Source organism: Echinops telfairi, unplaced genomic scaffold (genome assembly GCF_000313985.2).
Source record: "Echinops telfairi isolate 266 unplaced genomic scaffold, ASM31398v2 ScPeMD7_7458;HRSCAF=8496, whole genome shotgun sequence".
NCBI lineage: Eukaryota > Metazoa > Chordata > Mammalia > Afrosoricida > Tenrecidae > Echinops > Echinops telfairi.
This window is the reverse complement of record NW_022111358.1, coordinates 24,445,790-24,458,057: the sequence shown is the minus strand read 5'-3', so window position 1 is coordinate 24,458,057 and position 12,268 is coordinate 24,445,790. Positions and strand designations below refer to the sequence as shown.

At 50.4% G+C, this 12,268-nt stretch overlaps 1 pseudogene; it reads left to right on the top strand.

The window, feature by feature from the left end:
• Positions 1-3,928: 3,928 nt before the first annotated feature.
• LOC101651895 lies at positions 3,929-4,272 on the top strand (annotated as a pseudogene).
• Positions 4,273-12,268: the final 7,996 nt, after the last annotated feature.

Below are 12,268 nucleotides of genomic sequence, written 5' to 3'. Positions count from 1 at the left end.
AGACAGGTACAGAACAGTGTGTACTGTGTGGTCCCTCCTATGTCAATAACCGGGACTGCTTAGGGCTGCTGGATGCCGGACTTTTTTTTTTCCCCAGTAGGAAATTTAGACAGACTCGCAGTGATTGTCGTAGGGAGGAAGGTGGCCGGGAGGCTTCCACATTTCACTCGTCACCTGTTTGAGCATTTAAGCGTTGTGTATGCATCTCCAGAATGTTGCCTGTGGGCAACGGGAGTATGGCCCATTCTGTTTTCTTCTTTGCATGGCCCCCATATGGTTACAACTGGAAAGTGTCAAACCAAGAAGCATTGCCTTTGAAAGCCATTTGGAGGCTCAGACTGTACTTAAGCGACATGGCACAGGGCGGTGTGCAGATGATAAATTCTCCAGGAACCTGATGGAGGTGGTGGTGGTGGGGTGATCCGGGAAAGATTTCACGTTAAGATCAGGACACATGAACCAGCAGCCATTGAAGGGACGTGTCAACTAAGTCCACTTGGAAGAAGCACACCAGCCTGGGTGCTGCTTCTGCAGGCGGGAATGGCCTCAGAGCTAAAAGTGTGGCCACTGAGTTTGTAGAAGGTTATGCACGGCAGTGGAAACCCAAAATCCATTTGCAGGGGCCACACCTGGATTACGCTTCCGGTGAATCCCCTCTGACCCTAGTTTGAGGGCGGTGAATAAACCTTGTCAGACAGACAGCAGTGTAACGTTGGTTATGGCAGAAGTAGCTAGGTAAAATGTGATATCTTATCCTTCCAGCTCCCCTTTGACCCATTCTAAAGTTGTTCCAGTAAAAGAAAAAAGTGAAGGGGGAATACACGTGGGCTGTGCCTCGGGTGAGCCCCGTCTGACCACAGTGAGGGGGGGACCAGCCTTGCTGTTGTGCAGAATGCATCGGGAGGTGGACTGGGGCAGATATGTCCTTAGGCCCAAATCTGGCACCTTTATCTTTTGATCTCCCTTTTGACCCATTTTACATTTGTCCTAGTTTTTAGTATGTTCTGCTGTCTCTCTATCGGGGGTTTTCTCTGCTTTCCTTTTCTACTGCTGGTCGGTGTTTTTCTGTATTTGAAATGTAGGATGGGTAAATCAGTAGAGCCAGAAACTGGATTCTTGAACTCTTGGGCATGCGGCCGGGGAGGATGGGGGGAAATGAGAGCTCATGACAAATGTGGACAAGAAGAAAGAACATGTTTGTAAAGGGATTGTGGCGATGACTGTCCAACTCTTCCTAAGATGACCGAATTATTGAGCTGTGTGATTTGTGGATTATATGCCAATAAAGATGTCACATTTTTAAAAAAAGGTCTGTACCCATGGATCACAAATAATGTCACCAGTTCCAAACTCTGAATTCCTTATGGCAGACCTTCGAACCTCTCTGGCTTTTCCCTGACATCACCCGTTTCCTTCCATCCCAGGCTCTTCATACTGAACTTTTAGGCACTTAAAAGATAAGGAACTATCTTATCAAACTATAGGGAACAGAGATCTGAATGCGGAAGAACAAAGAGGAGAAGAAGAAATAGTAGTAGAAGAAGACAAGAAAGAGCTCTGCAGCCCCCATTCTCAGACCTCCTGTCATTTGGACTGAATGGCAGCGAGCCCCTTGAAAGGGGCCGGTGTCTTCCTCACCTTTTAATCCTTGCAGAGCCTCTAGTCCAGAACCACACACAGTAGGGCCTCCATAATGTGCTGGATGAATGAATGGACCAATTTGTGCACACAGCAGGTCAGTTCGGCACAAAGAACATCTCCCAGATAGAAGGTCGAAGGTCAACCGTCCTTTCACACTTAGGAGTCTGTCAGATTTAACTCTTCCCCTTCCTGGTGAGTTTCTCAGGAAGCTGAAAGGAGGAGACTCCCGGGTCCTCAGAAAGAGAATCTGATGTTTCCTCTGTGCTCTATAAATACGTGAGCAACTGGGGTAACCCTCCTCCCCGCCAAACGGACTGCAACGACCTGGGAGCCTCCTTAACTTAAAGAAGAGTCGAAGCCCAGCCGGTGACAGTCTCCCACCGGGCAAAGATACACCCGTTGGACCGGTTGCTGTTACTGGACTGTTGGTATGTTTTCAGTCACGGATGACCTGGGGGTCTCTAAATCAGGAACTCACCTGCAGGGTCATCTCAACTTTTTCCTTGACTTCAGCACTGGCACAAACACCCTCCTAATCCTTTCCCTAGGACATTTTTCTGACCAACTTGGACTTTTCTACACAACCTGGCACCGGCAGCAACAGACGCGCTGCTGCCACCTGGTGGAGAGGAGAGACTCTAGCCATGCCTGGTGCAAGACCTGAAGTTAGTTAAAGGAACCTTCTAGGGTATTTCAAACTTTTGCAGGCGTGGAAGCCTGTCTTCCACAGCAGGGACTAAGTTCCTCATGGGAGACGCAAACTCCCCGTGGCTCTGTTGTAGTAGGGACGAGGGGCTCCGGACCCCACAGGGCCCGTGACAACTAGCCAACACCTGATAGGTGACCCCCTCATGGGATGGGGCAATGGAGGCCTGGGCTTTTCACAGTGGCCTAACCAAGATGAAAAGCACAAATTCCTCACAGGCAACACATCTTGGAATTTTCCCTGACACTCGTAAGCTCAACCATAAGTAACGACTTAAGACCAAGGTGAAGGTTTGGTAGTGGGATGATAGGGCTTTGGTGATAGAAACCATGTTTTTGCAAGAGCAATACCTTAGCCATCCCAAATGATTTCTTCAAAAAACAGCTCCAACAGCAGAAATACATGTGGCCCTCACTAGAAGGAAAACACAGGAACCAAACTGATGATGTCCATGGGAAGGGACCATGGGGGAGTCTGATATCATCGGTCTGAACAAGGCCAGGGACTGACTGTGGGACAGACCATCAGGTGCTCACCTGCAAGTTCAAGTTAAAGAAAGAAACAAAAGCATGCCCACGAGAGCCAGAGGATGACCTAAGTAGACCCTGGATTTAGATCTCACCCCAAAGACAGGTTTGATGGATCACACACTGATGACTGAAGATCTGACTAGTTCTGCAATGACGCCAAAGATGCCAGACACGACGAGAGGTCATTAAAAAGAAAAGGACTCCACGGCTATGAGAACAGACTCTGAAACTTGCTGTTGAAATCGAGGAGCTAAAGTTAAATGGAAGAAATGGTATAAAAGAGCCGAACAGAAGATTTGAAAGGGTGGCTTGAGAAGATACAGTAAAGTATTACAATGTGCAAAAACCTGGACTTAGAAAAGCAGAAGGCGAGAGCACCCTTAGCATTTCTCAAGCGGAAAGAACTGACGAGAAAAAATACAGGCCTCAAGGTACAATATGGAAGAATTTTATTGAATGATACAAGAATGATGGGAAGAAGATGGGATGCATGCTCAGTCACTGCACCAGAAAGAACCGGCCAACATGCAACTGTTTCAGGAAGGAGCGCACGATCAAGAACAGAGGGTACTGAAGGAAGAAGTTCAAGTCTGCTCTGAAGGCATCGGTGGAAAACTACTCCTTAGATCAGCAGTTCTCAACCTGTGGGCTGCGACCCCTTTGGGGGCTGAACGATCCTTTCACAGGGGTTGCCCGATACACAACAGTAGCAAAATTACAGTTATGAAGTAGCAACGAAAATAATTTTGTGGTTGGGGGTCACCACAACACGAGGATTAAAGGGTTGCAAACGGCATGAGGAAGGTTGAGAACCACTGCCTCTGATTGATGGATTCTGAAGGTTTCAACAAATAGATGCAGCTCCAAGGTGCTTAGTCAGCTATACCAAGCAATTTGGAAGACAGCATCCTGGCCAACCAACTGGAAGAGATCCATATGCATAAGGCGCTCGGTCCTTCCGAGGAAGCTAAGGCCGCGTTGGGGCGAGCCCCTCACTTCATCAGGCGACTAGCACCGTGCCCGGCAGCTGCCAGCCCAGGACTCCCGCACCATGGCCTCCGTCTCTGAGCTCACCTGCACTACTCGGCCCTCATCCTGCATGACGAGGTGACCATCACGGAGGAGAAGATCAATGCCCTCATTAAGGACCGTCACGGAGAACAAGATCAATGCCCTCATTAAGGCCACCAGCGTCAACGTGGAGCCCTTCTAGCCCGGCCTGTTCGCTAAGGCCCTGGCCAACGTCAACATCGGGAGCCTCATCTGTAATGTGGGGGCTGGTGGAGGACCTGCACCCTTCACCGCTGCTGCCCAGCTGAGGAGAAGAACGTGGAAGCCAAGAGAGAAGAGGCTGAAGAATCCGATGATGGCGTGGGCTTTGGTCTTTTTGACTAAATCCTCATTTGTAATGTGTTCAATAAACCGAACTGAACTCTAAAAAAAAAAGAGAGAGATGAGCCAATAGAATGAAGAAATTATGAAATAATATCATTAAAATCACATGCAAGTAACATTTTGCTGAAGATAATTCAAAACTGGTTACAGTGGTGCATCAACAGGGAGCTGCCGAAAATGCAAGCCACATTCAGAGGAGAGAGCGGACGGATGGAGTGAAAAGTGTCACGGTGGTGTTAGAGGAATCTTGGCTCAAGGCAGGGAATATAAAAAAGATGACCCCTGGTGTTCTATCGACAAAGCAAAGACATGCATCTGTGCAAACCATAGCAAGTTACGGAAAACATGCTGAGGAATATGTATCCCAGACCACTTCATTGTGTTCATGTGGAACGTGCACACGGAGAGGTGTGTACACGGAGCCAGGGGATTACTGCGTGCTTTCGATTCAGAACCGCTGTGTGTCAGAGTTGTGGCCTTCCACCACGCTTATTCATTTGGTGTGCTGAGCCAATAATCTGGGGAGTTGGGTTACATGAAGAAGAACGTGACATCGGGATTGGAGGCAGATTCACGAACAGCCTGTGATAAGCAGATGATGTCTCCTGCTCGCCGAAATGGAAGAGGACTTGACATTGAAGCACTTATTGACGAAGACCAATGACGATAGCCCTCAGTATCAAGAACACACACATTCTCGCAATTAGACCAAGCAGTAACATCCTGGTAGATGGAGAAAAGATTGAAGTTGTCAAGGGTTTCGTTTTGCTTGGACCCACAATAGATGCCCCTGGAAGCAACAGTCAAACGCTCCAACGGTGCACTACCCCGGCGAGTCTGCTGGGAAAGCTCTTTGCCAAGGGTTAGAGAGCACAGGTGTCCTTTGAGGACTAGGGCGTGCCTGACCTCAGCCGTGGGGTTCTCAGTTGCGTCCTGTGAATGTGACAGCTGATCGATGAATAGGGAGACTGAAGGAGGGGAAATCCGTTTAGGTGACAAACAAATCTGTCGTGGGAGAACAACCAGAGTCCTCCTTGGCGGCAAGGACGGCTAGACTTCATCTTGTGCCATGTGGACTTGTTGTCAGGAGGAGGACCCCATGTTTGGAAAAGCAGAGAGTCATCAAAACCGAAGACCCCAGTGAGGGGATTGGCACAACGACAAAGCAACCATTGTGCGGATGGCACAGGACTGGGCGGTGTCTCGCTCTACGCGTCAGAGCTGACTCACAGGCACCTAATGGCCAAGACAGCTTCCTCAATGCCACTTTCGGACGCTTGGGGAGGAGGAGCCCAGAACTCAGTTCCTTCTCCATCTACTTATCTGCATCAAAGCAGGTTTGAACTCTTGATGGCTCGTGTCTCCCCTTCCCAGTGGCCCGCATGTTACAGGGGACACAGCAGATGTCATGATGGCCTGATATCTCAGGATGCCAAAAGAACTCCCTGGTCTTGACACTGGGCATAGGCAGGGAGCCCTGCGAGGGCACGATCAAGGAAGATAAGTAGAATATTCGGAGCATCTGCTGAACACTGGACCTTCTGCTAAGTATTAAGCAGCTCACTTACTCAACAACACTGTGATAGGAGACATTCTTATCCTCAGCTTTCCCAGAAGAACAAAGACGAACGTTTGCAAGATTTAAGTCATTCGTCTAAGGTCTCCCAAACGAGTTAGTGCCTGAGCCAGAATCCAAACCCAGAGCACCTCCATTCCAAAGACGGTACCCTTTCCACTAAAGTGAACTATGAAGAAATGCTCGTCACCATTCGTTATGAGAGAGATGCAAATCCAAACACCAGGGAGCTCTCCTCACAACCCCGCACTTAGGAGGGAAGCTAACACCACAACTACAAACATGCTGCGGAAGGCACCGAGAGACGGGACACCTCAGCGGCTGTGGGTGGGCTGTGCCACGGAGGGGCCTCTGTGGAGGCAGGGTGGCACTTCCAGAAGAGGCAGGAAACAGAAATACCATTTGATCCAGCCATCCCCATCCCCGGGTCAGAGAGCCGTGGACCCCCCTGCCATGGCAGTGGCACGCTTCACAGTAGCACAAAGGTGGAAACAACTCTTACAAAAAGTAGAAGCAAAAAAGGTTTCCACACCGATAGAAACATTCTTTGGATGGTTACCAGGGGCAGGAGGGCCAGGGACGGCAAATGGCTAACTAGAGGACAGACACATATTAACTCAGGTGAAGAGGAAGGCAGTCACAACAACAACAACAACAACAACAACAACAGGAGGCTAAGTCAGACTCCGGAAGGAGGGCAAGAGGTAAAGGGAACAGAGGCGGCTACTGTCATTGTCTCAATCCTGCTATTGTCCTGATGGATGAGTGGATGCGCGGGGCCACACAGGCCGGACATGCATGGGAGGGAGTGACAGGTTTGGTAGAGGATATTTCTACAAACAGATCCCCGAAAGTGGTAGAGCGTACAACGGACAGCATTGTGAAAGTGTCTTAGACATCACCAAACACCTCGGGGAATGAGTCACTGGGCCTGAGGGCTCAGCCCCCTGGTCAGGAGGGTGGGGGGAGGGGCATCAAGGTCAATACGCTCAACACGGTCGATCCACAGTGTTCTACATCCTACTGAGTCCTGACGGGGTGGCGACTGGCCATCGAAGGCGCAGTGTTTGATCTCTCCCCATTTGGAGGAAAGAGGAGCGAAGACGCGGAGAAACAATGACTGCTCTTCTAGCAGAACCTATTTTCCCACTTGTCTTCCCAAGCCCCCCTTAGGGTTCTCACAGGGGATGGGGTGGTGTTGAACGGCAGCGAGAGGAAAGGGACAGTGGCCATGGGTATTCGCTGAGGAGGAGAGAGGCAGGCGGGAATGCTACACGATCTACAGTGCATGGGACAGGCTCACACGACGACTTGTCCCAACGGTAAAGCCGAGTGCCCCCAATGGAAAGATGACCAAACCAAAGTCCTTGCTCTTGTGGCGTGTCCCCTGCTCTCACGGTATCCTCTGGGCTCACGGTGTCACTTCACGGTGGCCTGCCCCTCCCCCACATGCAGGTCCACATGCCACTTACCCTTCCCATCCTAGCTCAAGTGCTTTCTCTTCCACAGAGCTTCTGCTGGTGCCTTATCCCCGCCAGTCCACTGCCTAAACTTGGTGTGCACATTTTCCCAGGGGATCCCTATGTGCTTCAACTTTTCCCCTCTCTTCTCCTTTTCCCCAACCACTACCTGATCATCCCAGGTCAACCCTGCCTGGGCCTGGGTGTGAGTGCCTGGAGGGTTGTCAAGTGAACCGCTGTTAGTTGCAGCAAGCTGACGTCAACCTCGGCTACCTTGTGTGTGCAGAACAGAACTACCTCCAAACAATGCTCAGGGCTGTGTCCTTCAGGGAGCAGATCACTAGGCCTGTCTTCTACAGTGCCTCTTGGTGGGTTTGAACCGCCCACCTTTTGGCTAGTAGTCGAGTGCTTAACCATTAGTGCCTCCCAGGAATTTCAGCAACGAACAGATGGTGAAATAGAAGGGTTAGAAATGGTATACAAAGTTCTTGGGTTTTCCTCATGTCCTTATGTTAATTTGCCTCCAGCTGCACCGAATTGGGGTTTCTTGGGTGTGGGTAGGCCAACCCAGGCACAAATGCCCTCTCCTGGCTGGAGTCCCCAGACTCACCCTTCTCTCACGTCATGGCATCGCGGTCACTTGTCAGTCCCTCCCTCCTGTTTCTGCCTGGAACACGCTCTTCTCTCTTCTCCTTCGATCCCTGTCACTCTCTGTGATAGTTATTGTGCCAACCTGGCTGATGAACACATGTGGGATTAATTGAAGGGCAGTTTAATTGGAGGCGAGCCTCGCCTTCCCTTCTCTTGCTCTCTGATGCTCGGACCTGTGTGCAGCTGCCTTAGGTAGTTCTCTGCCTCAGCTGGCAAGGTTCACTTCCGGCGAGACATCCCTGAGGAGAAGCCAACTACCCTGATGCAGCCCTGGGTGCTGGAGAAGCCATGTGGAGACCCCTCCCAGTGCTGGGATGCTTGCACCATCACTGGATCCAGGGACTTTCTACCCACTGGCCTGTGATCGTCCTTCATTCGGCATCATTGTGTGTGTTTTGTGAGTTTGGGGACTTTGTAGATCGGTGTCAGACATATGGGCTAATATCGGACTTACGGGCTTGGACTGGACTGGGTTGGGATGCTTTCTTAATGTGCACTTACGCTTTATGTAAAACTCTCTCTTACCCAGATGAGTTTCTGTGGATTTGTTTCTCAAGTCCACCTTCCTGCCTCAAGCCCAGTCTCAAAGGAGTTTAAAATCTCCCTTCTCCAGGAATTCACCTCCGAGAGCCTTTTGCTAAACTCCCTTTGGACGACAGTTCTTCCTTTATAAAAGAGGCATTGGATCCAGAATGCTGGCAACACAGGGATGGAGAACTGCACAAAAAGGAAAGATGAGGCTTGCCCTAGCCAGTTGAGGTGGGGGTGCCTTGACAAGACAGGACCCCCATCGCTGCAGGACTGAATGAGTGGAAAGATACCGGGCTGGGGGAAAACATGATGGCTTTGTGTATGACACTGGGCAGGTGGGAAGGAGAGGGTCTCTCCAATACCCTCCATCATCATAGAGGTGATCAGATCTCCTCATGGTGGGGGTGGGGGTGGAATTAGTATGCTCCAACAGTCAATTCACTGAGATTTCTGACTCAGCCAAGTTGACCCCAAACCTTGGCTATCATGGAGTCCATGGGATCAATGTAGCCCTAAAACTGGGGCTCCTGGGAGCTTTAGCCTCTGGGGAAACAATGCATTCTCATGAGTAAGACCATGTTTATCCTGGATGAGCAGACTCAGGACCCATAATCATGGAGGGCCTCAGAGGCCAGGGCAAAACGTTTGCCCCGTATGAATGAAGCCAGCAAGGCTTTGAAAGGCCCTGAAGGCTTTGAAACCTGCTTTGGATACCGGCGTGTGCAGCACTGAGCCGAAGGCTGAGGAAAGGCAGAAGCAGGTGCCACCTCCTGTGCCCTCTCACTGGTTGCTTCCGTTCAGGGTGGACTGGATTGCCCTCAGTTACTGGAGGGCACGTTCTATCTGCGAAGAGCTGCAGTGTCCTATAGCTGTTGCTGCTGCCCGGTGACAGAAAGTCCATTCCGACTCTCTTAGTCCCCATGTGACACAGCAGACCTGTCCCTTAGGGGTTCCCTGGGTGTAATGTTTTTTTATTGGGAAGTCGGTAAACGTTTAGTTGGCGGACGAGCAGTGTTCCATTCAACCACGCGCACATACTGTGTTTCATGCGATCAATGGCACTCCCCACAGGGTAACATCACTCAGCCTACTTCCGCTTTCTGCTTCCCTTCAAACCCTCCGTCCTGGGCCAAAGGCTGCCCTCTGGATCTCAAATGGCTGATAATTCTCCGGTATTCGTACCTCACGAGTGTTACTCCTCCCCTCATAGTGCTTAAAGGTGACTAAGGGCCTCAGTCCTGGGAGTTCCACCAGGCCCGATCTGACGAGTAGCTTGGCCTTTTTCTTTTCTTTTAAAAATCATTTTAAGGGGGGCTCTTACAGCTCTTATCACGACCCACCCCTCCAGCCATTGTGTCAAGCCCTTTTGTACATGTTGTCATCATCATTTTAAAAATATTTTCTTTCTACTTAAGCCTTTGGTATCAGCTCATTCGCCCCTCCCCCCAGCCTTTCTTCCTCATGAAGCCTTGATAAATTATAAATCATTATTTTCATATCGCACTATTGTCTGCTGTCTCCCTTCCCCCACTTTTCTGTTGTTCGTCCCCCTAGCTTGGCCTTTTTCATGGTTGTGTGTTTTGTTCTACACCTGCCCCTCTATTATTATTTGATGACTTTTTATTATAATTAGGTAACAGTGCACAGAGCTGATTCTGAGGTGTCCGTTCAACAACTCAGACATGTTTTCTTGCAAGTCATCCATTCTCGCACCCTCCGTTTACCAGCATTTGTCCCATTCTGCCCAGGCTTCCCTGCTTCCGATCCTCCTCCTGAGCCCTCTGTCCTCAGGCAACGACTACCCTGTCGATCTTAAATCGTTTATTTTTCTAACAGGGAGGTGAATTAAATCCCTGATCTGAACGGTGACTCCGGGTCTCTTGGGAGACGACTTCAGTTCCACACCTGAAGGCGCCCACCAATGAACCTGCTAGCTTTTGAGTTCTGGTCCACACGCCTCTCCCACTCTAGCCAGGACCTTCTAATGCAACCCTTTCCCGTGTAATTGTTAGCTGTAACCAGGTACCTCTCTGGTGGCTAAGTTTCCAAACGTGGCTGAGGATTGAAGTCACCCGGAGAGCTGGTGAAAAGTCAGATTTCCTGGGCTCCTCTCCCTAGAGCAGCGGTTCTCAACCTGTGGGTCGCGACCCCTTTGGGGGTCGAACGACCCTTTCACAGGGGTTGCCTGATTCATAACAGTAGCACAATTAAAGTGATGAAGTAGCAGCAAAAATAATTTTATGGGTCAGGGGTCACCATAACATGAGGAACTGTAGTAAAGAGTCACAGCATGAGGAAGGTTGAGAACCACTGGGTGAGAGATTGATTCATTAGGTTGCAAACGGAGCCCAGGGATCTGCAGTTTGTACCAGATCCCCAGGTGACTCCAATCAGCAGTCAAGTTTGGGGATCTAGTTCTTCTGGTCTCAGGGTCAAGCGGCCCGATTCTTCTGAGGTCCTCAGTCCACTGGACTGATTGTGTCCACGTGTCCCGGTTCTCTCCTGCAGCCCAGGAGCGACTGAGATGTACCTTCGATTGGCCACTCGAACTTTCAGGACACCTGTCACTACTCATCAAAATAGAATGCGCAACGTTGTCTTTGTGGATTGTCAACCCCAGTGACTCCCTCATGACTACGGCCTCGATCGCCCAGGGCCAGCAGCTCCTTCCCTCCAGGTGTTTGTTTACCCTCAGGAAGTTTCCCTAAGTTTGCCCCCACGTCCCTGGGTTCAGTTGCAGGTGACTGTAATCTCCATGGAAGCACAGACCTGGGGGTCGTCCCCCTGCAGAACTTCAGGGTGGGTTCCAACCTCCAATCTCTGGCTGGTAGCTGAGCGCTTCACTGTCACGCCACCAGGGCTCTTGGATGTCTTGCATATTAAAATACACAGGCCTCTATGGCCCACACCAGCACCACCAGCACCACCAGCACCACCACCTTACGACTTGTTTTCCACGGCGCTGCTGGATGGATCTGAACTACTAACCTTTTGGTTAGTAGCAGAGTGCCAGCCACCCAGGGACTTCCTATTAGGAGAAACCCAAAAATTCAGCCATCAAGTTGATTCTGACTCACAGCGATCCTACCGAGGGGTTATGGCATTTTCCACAGGGTTCCCTGGGCTCCTTTCTATTAGAATAGCATTTGCTAAGTTAGGGTTCCACTAGCTTTCTTATTTATTCATTTCCATTCGCTTTCAAATCAACCCACTTAGGGATGATTGAGTTGTCCTGGTAGCCCAGAGGGGTACATGCTGGGCTGCGAGCCCCAAGGTTGGCAGTTCAAGGCTCTATGGGAGAAAAATGAGGCTGCCTGCTCCCCCACGGACGACACGCTGAGAAACCCTCAGAAGCAGGTCTTCTCTGTCCTATACGGCTGTAGTGGGGCAGTGCTGGCATGATGGCAGTAGGTTTGGGTGGGGGATGATCCCAAGTCTGCTCAGTCACACTGGCATACTTTGCTGAAAACTCGCAAAAGTATGGGCAATGGCAGCCCATGAAGGCTTTTTCGTCTCATCTCCCTGTCCAGGGGCCCTTGGAGCATGAACAAAGGGACTATTCAGCCTGAGCACAGGGGAGGCAGAGGAAGACGCTTCCTGCTCTGTCCCTTTCCTGGACATAGCTATTGAGCCAAGGCCGAGCACCCATGGCTGATAAAGGGCCTTTGTGCAGCGTCTGGAGAAGCTCAGAGGCCACTGAGCTGCCCGTGAACAGGCCCTGAACATTTGTGACAAGGATTACTCGGTGGAAGTCAACGTAGCGCAGGAGGCCCCAGTT